The sequence below is a fragment of the Eucalyptus grandis genome, chromosome 6, assembly GCF_016545825.1.
Source record: "Eucalyptus grandis isolate ANBG69807.140 chromosome 6, ASM1654582v1, whole genome shotgun sequence".
Lineage (NCBI taxonomy): Eukaryota > Viridiplantae > Streptophyta > Magnoliopsida > Myrtales > Myrtaceae > Eucalyptus > Eucalyptus grandis.
The window spans coordinates 4,943,029-4,951,731 of record NC_052617.1 but is presented as its reverse complement, the minus strand read 5'-3'; positions in this window follow the sequence as shown (position 1 = coordinate 4,951,731).

The following is an 8,703-nucleotide window of genomic DNA, read 5'->3' as shown; positions in this document are numbered from 1 at the left end:
TAACCTTTGAATGATGGACGTTTTAAGAACCTGTGACCAAACTGCTTGTACTAATTAACACATCTGCTAAATGTGGGTAATGCATGTTAGTTAAGTTATTGCATATTGTACCTAAACTCATTTGGTCACTAGTTAATGTCCATTAAGTTGAATATTTTTTAAGGAGTATGACAACATTTATGCAGAGCAATAGTATCTACTGTTAAAGTTTAGATATTTGGTTCTCTGGTTTGACTCAGTTAATAGGCCACTAGTTGATTACAATGATAATTTGTTACTTAAAAATTGACTAATAAATCAGTTGTTGGCCTTGGAATCATTTTTTTGCCTTATGAAACTCATGAGTGATAATGGATCAGCTGTCAGGCTTGTCGATTTGGTGTACCCTGTATTACTATTGATGTTAATTTGTGAGAGATCTTCTAGATCAGCATTCTTTTTATATTATTCTAGTAATCTGTAATCGGGGTGCATAAAAAATGCTTTCTTCTCTGTTATGAGAAGTTTCTTGTGTTGCTGTGATCGGTGATTTCACTAGAATCTGTCTTTCAGATTCGCTATATATATATATATATATATATATATATATGATTAATTTTGTTGTAATCGGGGTAAAAAGGGATATATATATATGATTAATTTTTTATTAATGAATAAGGCAGTGTAATTAGCATGATATGTGATTTCAGTGATATGTTATCTCTATCACTAAAGTTAAAATCACATGTATTTGGTATATGTGAGATGTAAAGATTATATCCCTTTTTACCCAAAAAAAAAAAAGATTATATCCCTAGTATAAGAGAGTTTCAAGGATTCAATTGAATTGTGACCGCCAAAATAACACACTTGATTGGATTTAAGAAATTTCGATCTCGTATATTAATTGGGATGTCTCCTGGTCTAATGCATAGTCATATTCTCAAAGGAGGTGATTGTGTATTAGTTCATGGAGGGATGCATGATGGTGTGGTGGAGGAGTGACTGATCCTAGTGGTTCATATGCCCAAAGGTGATGAATTCACGAAAATTGGAATATATTATCATAACTGCTATCATGTGGAGAATGTACAACTGCATGTCATGTATTCTGCCTAAATGTGATTATATGATTATGCGTGTAACTCTCTGGATGTGTACTTGTACGTCAAGTTACACGGTGCTCACATGATACTAATTATATACATTACTTGTTTTCGGTCACATTTTCTGTAATTAATAAACTCCACTATTTTTGAGGTTTTACTGCTTCAAATTTTAAGCAGTGGATATATGATTTGCTGCTTGGGAAAAGAGCAATAAAATTTGCTTACTGTTTATGAAACGTTCCATTCAGGAACACTTGAAAAGTGGCTTGTCTACTGACTGCACTGCTAAAAGATGATGAAAGCTTTAATAGCTTGAAGTTATGTTTTGTCTAATACCGAAATTAGGACACATCTGCAAAGATTGTGCTTAAGTTCTAATGGCATATACATCTCATATATATTTGAAGAGGTTGTTTCCAAAAATTTTCTATTTAAGGAATAATCTCACACATTTCTAAAGGAATAGTAAAAAAGTTGATAATGTTGATATTATGTCTATTCTTAACGGTTATTTAAAGACTTTTATTAAAATTACCGAGATAAAGAATAAAACAACTACAATTAGTCTTAAAAGGTTATCAGGCTTAATAGTAGCCGTGAGTATTTTGGCGAGTATGACAATACAAAATAGCTTAAAGGGTCATTTGTCAAATACTTGATAGATTCTGGGGTGGTAACTTAATTACCATGCCTGAAAATCCTAACAAAAAGATTTGGCCGAAAAGCATAAATGCACCATATTGAACATGGTGATGAGTAAGATTAGTAAGACTAATTTATCTAGTCTTCTATGGGCTAATATTTTGAAAGCAACATTTTCACATACAAAAAATATTTCTTATCAAAGTTATTTCATAAACTTCTTTTGAGTTATAGACTGGACATAAATTATTTGAATTATATTAAATTTAGAGGTGTTATCTAATTCAATATTAAGTGTGTTGGAATTTATATCCACTTGGAATTATTTTGTATCTTACTCTGATTGTTCAAAGGGGTACTAATTTTATGACCCTAAAGAAAGTACAAGAATTATGGAATCACATACTATAAAGTTTCTATAGTTCGACGTAATTGTAGAGGATAACTGCTCTCAGACTATTAAGGATAATAGTATGATGGAAAATCACTGTGTCTTTGTCTTTGCCTATACAGATAATTGTGGTACAGACAATTATGGAATCTCATGTACCATAGACTAAACTTGTTAAGGTTTAAGATACTATTCTTGATATAGTTTATGATGAAATTTTTTCAAATATCTCAAGTATAGAATGAAATGGTTGTAACTTTACTCAGGAGATTTGTTAAGAAAAGATGATCAGTTATTCCATTAGATTATATAGTCTATTTGTGAGAGCATGACTGCAATATCCACTACATGGTTGATTTAGCGACATAAATAAATGTTGTTTCTTATCCTCAATCAAGTATGTTATTAGATACCATAAAAGGCAACATACAATCTATGAAACATTATAGTATTTGGAAACTTATTGATTTGCCTAAAGATCACAAGTTCATTAGTTGCGAATTGGCATACAAAACTAAAAGGATTTCAAAGAAAGATTGTGGAGTTTAAAACTAAACTTGTAGCTAAAGTTTTCACTCTAAAAGAGGAGTGAATAGTTTATAGTAAATAAATAATTATTTCTTTCTAGTATTTTTAAAGATTCTTTCAGAGTCACATGGCATTAATAGTTTTTTTTTTTTTTATGGAGTTACGTCAAAGAAATACAAAATCTATATAAGTGCAACTGGAGGATTTTGCAGCAGATTCAAGTAAACTTGTGTGTAGACTGAAAAGTCTTATTCATGATTTTAAACAAATTTCTAGACAATATTATTAAAGTTTCATAGTATTGTTATTTTGTTCAATTGGGAACAAAGTAATTTAATATATACTATAAGGTCAGTGGAAGGAAATTTATTTTTCTCATACTCTATGTACATGATATTTTGTTTACAAGTAGTGACCTTGAGACATATTTTATTCTTTATACTAAGGTCCGTAAGGATTGTTTTTTCCATATTTTATTAGATTTATCTCAGAGGACATTTGCTGATTGTATTTTGGAAATATTCAATATACATCATTGTAAGCCATGAATTGTTCCTGTCGTTAAGGGTGATGAACCGAATCCATTACATTGTCCTTATTTGGATATTGAGAAAATCTAGTTAAATGGTGTACCTTGTGTTAGTGCACTTAAAAGTATAATATATATACTTAAATTTGCACTAGATTCAATCGAATTCAGGACGCGATCATTGCGTTGCTGCCAAGAAGGTTTTAAGGTACTTAAAGAGGACAAATGATTATATACTAATTTACAAACATGTTCAATTCTTGCAGCTAGTATGGTATTCAGATGTAAACTTTGATGGCTGTTAAGATGATATGTGATCAATAATGAAATATATATTTATGTTAGCAGGAAATGCGGTAAATAAAATTCTATGTCATCTTCTACTACGTAAGCAATATTAGTAACATTCTTTTAGGCTGTTACTTGGGCTATTAGGCTCCAGAACCTCATGAAGGAGTTGACCGTTTTAACTTTATGGATAGACTCATATGGTTGTATTGAGATAACAAATTTGTAGTATTATTTATTAACTAAAGATATCTCAAGGGGTCTAAATATATAGCGGTCAAAAATTTTTACCATAAAAAAGGTACAAAAATGTGACGTAATAATATAACATATTTCTACAGATGATATGATTGCAGATCCACTAATTAAAGGCCTACGCCTATGTGTATTTGAGCAACATATCATTAGCATGAGTCTAGGAGCATCATGAGATGCTGTTGTTTAGTGGGAACTATTTTGGCTTTACTCTTATAAAAGTTTCATCTGTGTTCGTTACATTTAGTAACGGTTTGATATGTATCAACTTTTGCATTCAATGAAATATTTTTAATGTGTTGTTATTATGTTGAATACATATTGATAAAGTCACAAGATATTGTATAAACCTTGAGTGAAGGCTAGGGTATCCGATTATTAGCCTTGTACATATGTCTTGTTATACATAAAGAAAGGTTAATCATAAGGACAAGACATATGTGAGTTCATTGGAACCATAAAACATTCTCTAGTGGCACAAGTTTTTGTGACATCTAAGATAAAAGAATGGTGACTGACAAATGGGATCTCTCTATGAGAGATGTTATCCATTTGCCACACTAATATCAATAAAGTTGAAAACATTCGTGACCATAGAAGGGTCTGTGTATATACATGCAGTTACCGCCATGATTCGGTGTTTGAGACTTTATGAGATAGGATTGATTATAAAGAATTATCTCTGGACCAATGTGCGCACATATAGTACGATTTCAATTAATATAGTCCAAGTGGGAGAATGTAAGAGTTTTCCTAATGTGAATTACATTAATTGATATTGTAATTTACTATTTTTATGGTTACCGTAAAACAGGGTTAGTCTAATATGAGGCTGACTAGTGTGGGCCGAGTTGAGCCTGGCCCGTAATGAGGAGACTTGGTTGGAAACTCTATAAATAGTGCTCAAGTCTCTCCTCTAACCTTAATTTCTCACATGTATCCTCACCTAAAAAGCGTTTACCTAACACTAAACGTGAGATGGGCCGCCTCATTGAGCCAGTGATACAGAGGGCAACAGAGGAGAAAGACTTGCGAGTGGAACATTGTGTTTCCGCTTCCACTTCAAGAACGATGGATCCCAAAACAGGTGTGTTAATCTTTCTACTCAATTATGCAAGTTCTTGTTCTAGTTATGGAAATCTTGGCATTGCGCAATTTGCGTCCAACACGCTAGACAAGAAAGATCCCAGATACATTTCCAGTGAATTGATTTAAATGCTGGTGTGATCAGCTGAATGTAAAGCCAAGAAATGGAACACGTTTTCAAGGAAATTTGTCAAGACCCAAAAAAGTCGCCAAAAGAAGGGATGCCAAATTGGAACACCCACCGCTGTGAGAATATAATAAACCGTACTAAAGTCGAAGCATGATTTCGTGAAGAATAAAAATCATATGGCACTCATAGCGGACCACCTTTGGAGATAGCTAGTGGATTATGACCAAAAATGGCGAAAGAAAGTGCAGATCACACCAGCACAATTAAGTCTCTCATCGTCCATGTGCGGTTCGTATGATTAAACCGACACGCCCCATTGACAATAGTTAAAAGTGTAACCAGAGACCTATGAACAAATGCATCACAAGAAACGCACTTCATGAATGCACATTATAGCACAAGAATAAGATCGAGTATCATAATAACCACCAAAGTCAGAATAGACAGACTAGCTGCCTCATGCAATGAAGTATCTGTCCACATATCAAGAGCACCTCAGGAGAAAGTAAATTGTTTGTCGAGCAAAAATGACTCCCACGACCTTGAGCACTCATATTTCCTAAAAAGGCAACATAAAAAAGCAGAGACGTAAGGATCAAATAGTTGCAATAGAGTGAGACAGAAGCAACAAATCCGCTCATGTGGATCGATCGATGGACTACATAAATATGCACTAGGCGAATTGGCAGGACGTCCACTGGGCACATCTTTGTGGAGCTAAGAATCTCTTTCACCATTTCGTACATCAGGACTTTCAAGTGCAGGAGGTCTCTGATTTGGAGAGCGACCCCTCTCATATTCGGCTTCCCGAGGACTCTGGGATGAATTGAAAATTGGGGAACTCCAATCAGATAAAATTCTTAACAAAAGGTGACCAAAAGAAGCATTAAAGGGAAATAAGGAGGGTCCTCACTGATATAGCTAGTATAAGTACCTAGAGGGGGGTGAATAGGTATATAAAGGATTTTTCTCAATAATTGCACAATACTAGACAGTTGATAGATTTGTGACAAACGATAATCAAAGTAAGACTGAGAGGAGAGAAAATTGAACACGCGGTTTATAGTGGTTCGGCTTATATCAAGCCTACGTCCACTCTTTCGCACCGATGACGAGCCTATTGGCTGGATTCCACTATGAACAAAGAGATGTTACAATGTTGTTCTTCCTTACTTTCATGGTGTAGATGATCTACCACACTCGCTCAAGGTATCACTAAGTATGAACACTCTTTGTGAGTACAATTTTGCTCAAAATGTATCGACCGATAATCAAGGTGCTTCGACTGGAATTTCTCTATCGATCATGCACTAAAGTAACTAGAACGTCTTCCTTTATACTCCTTTATGCCATCATACCCGTTGGCACTTACCAAAGGAATTCCTCCAATCTACCCGTTGGACGGAATCAATCAAGAAGATCATTCGAGCTATTAAAGGAACCCGACGATAGCCCATCAATCCTCGTTCGCCCATACAATCGGGATCTTGGTTTCCAAGAATAGAACCTTCCAAGAATATTTCGTCGATCATCGGATCTTCAAACGATCTTGATTACGAATAAAAGAATCCGTTATATTTATCCAGCCAAAAGATCTTCTCCAGAGGATAGGACTAAATCTCAACCAAATACTTCGGCTCGGGATTGCCTTCTCACCGGATTAGAAACACCGTCAATGAGAATAGTCTCGAGTCTTGAGTGATGAGTCTTGAGTCTTGAGTCTCGGTGATCTGAAAGTCTTCGAGACTCAAAATAGAAGATCCGTACTTATCCGACTAATAGAAACGTTTTGTCGGCTTCAAAATATTCTGGAAAGATTTCTCCAACAATCTCCCCCTTTTTGATGGTGACAAAACTTTCCTGTAGATTTGAACAACTTTGACCTGCAAAACATTACTCAAGCAATATGGCTATCTCATAAAGATTAATAAATCAACCAGACTCTGCATCCACAGAAAATCGGTTAGCTTTTCATGAGTAAGACCATATAACAACACTTGATATAAATGCAAACAGTCAAATATCAAAATCCACACAAGTCAGTCAAATTCAAGTTCACACCCAAGTCATACTCAAATATTCAAACACGTCAAAGTTTAAAGAGTTTAAAGAGTTCAAATTGCAATTCTCCCCCTTTTTGTCATCATTAAAAAGGTGAGAGAAGAGTCAAGTCTGCTTGGGAACGCGCACAACTGAAATCTCCCATCGACCGAACGATGCCTTCCAGCCTCTTCAAGTCTTCCCGTAGATGAGCCACCTCTTCTCCTTTGGCATTGGCTTGATTTTGAAGAGCGAGGTCTTTCATTTGATCTGCCGGGGTAACGTAAGATGCTTTTCCAGCATTCTTCATGACTTGAAGTTCACATTCCAGAGCATAGATTTGACCCTGCATTTCCAGAAGAACATCAAGGATACGACGAAAATCTGCGGTATTGTCCGTCTCGTGTGCTCTCATTTGCTCTTTCGGATGGAGTGAAAGCGAGACGATGGAACTTCGTGGAATCGAGCAGATTTGGTGTAGACGTATCATGTCCTTCCTCGGGCATTTGAGAAGCCTAAAATCTTCGGATTTGCTTTGGTGAGCGACTCACACCTTCACCGATACCCAGTCCTTCCTTGCTCGCCATCTCCCCGTCTCTAAGACCTCAATTGGGGAAGAGTGATGGTCATGCTCATCTCGCGCCTTGATTCCCTTCCTCTCGCAGCTTCATCTCGCAGACTTTTCTTTTCTGCTTCTCCTTCGTCGCCCGCTTCTTTCTCTTCATCTTCTTTTCTTTCTCTTGTTGCTCCTCTCGCTTCTTCCGTTCTTTGCTTGTCCCTCTTCTTTCTCTCTCGTTCTTTTCTTCTGCTTCTTTTCCTTTCTTCGATGTTACGTTGATTCAGGTACAGAACGTCTGGTTCTTTTCAATGCAGAGATAGTGAAATCTTCCTCCTCATCTTCATCCTCCAAGATAAGAGTTCTTCTCTTTTTGGATGGAGCACCCATGGGCTCCTTCCCTTTTCTCTTTGATGCAGAAGATACTGGAGTCTTCACTTTGAACTTCTCCATTGCCTTACTAAGCTCTTTCAGACGCATTTTAGTCAGCATTTTCAAACCCACCACCATTTTGTCGCATGGTCGAACACAAAGAGTATGTGGAGGTTCAATATTCAAGTGTCTGAAGATCTTGGTCACAAGACCAAAATAAGGCAATTGGCCCTTGTCCTTCACCATTGCTCTGTACATGTGAAAGAGAATGGTGTGAGGGAGAGAGAACTTTTTCCCTGAATTGATCGCATACATCAATTTGCCTCGGAATTAGACACGTCAGTCTTTGATGTAGACTTTGGCTTGATGCAGTTGATCACAATTTTGTGAAGCAAGATATTGATGGCATGCATTCTTGAATATGTAACTCTTCCTTCTGTACTCCTGTCTTTGACAAGTTCCAGAGTGGTACGAGCAATTGAAACCTTGATCGGTTTATATCGTCCTCTTTCGACTCCAATTATGTCCGCCAACATGTCCACATCCACCTCATAGACTTGGTCTCGAACACTGAATGATATTCTATTCGCATCCAAAAAGCTAAGATTCGAATAGAAGTATGCTGTTAATTGCGCATAACCGTCTATGGTATCGGAGCAGAATTGCTCAAGTTGAAGCATATTTAACTTCTCCCTTAAGTTCACATTAATGGCATCCAAGAAATCGAAATCAACACTCCTAGAGTTTATCACCCCTCGTTTCAACCAAGAACAGATTCTCCTGTTCCTTCGATTTAAA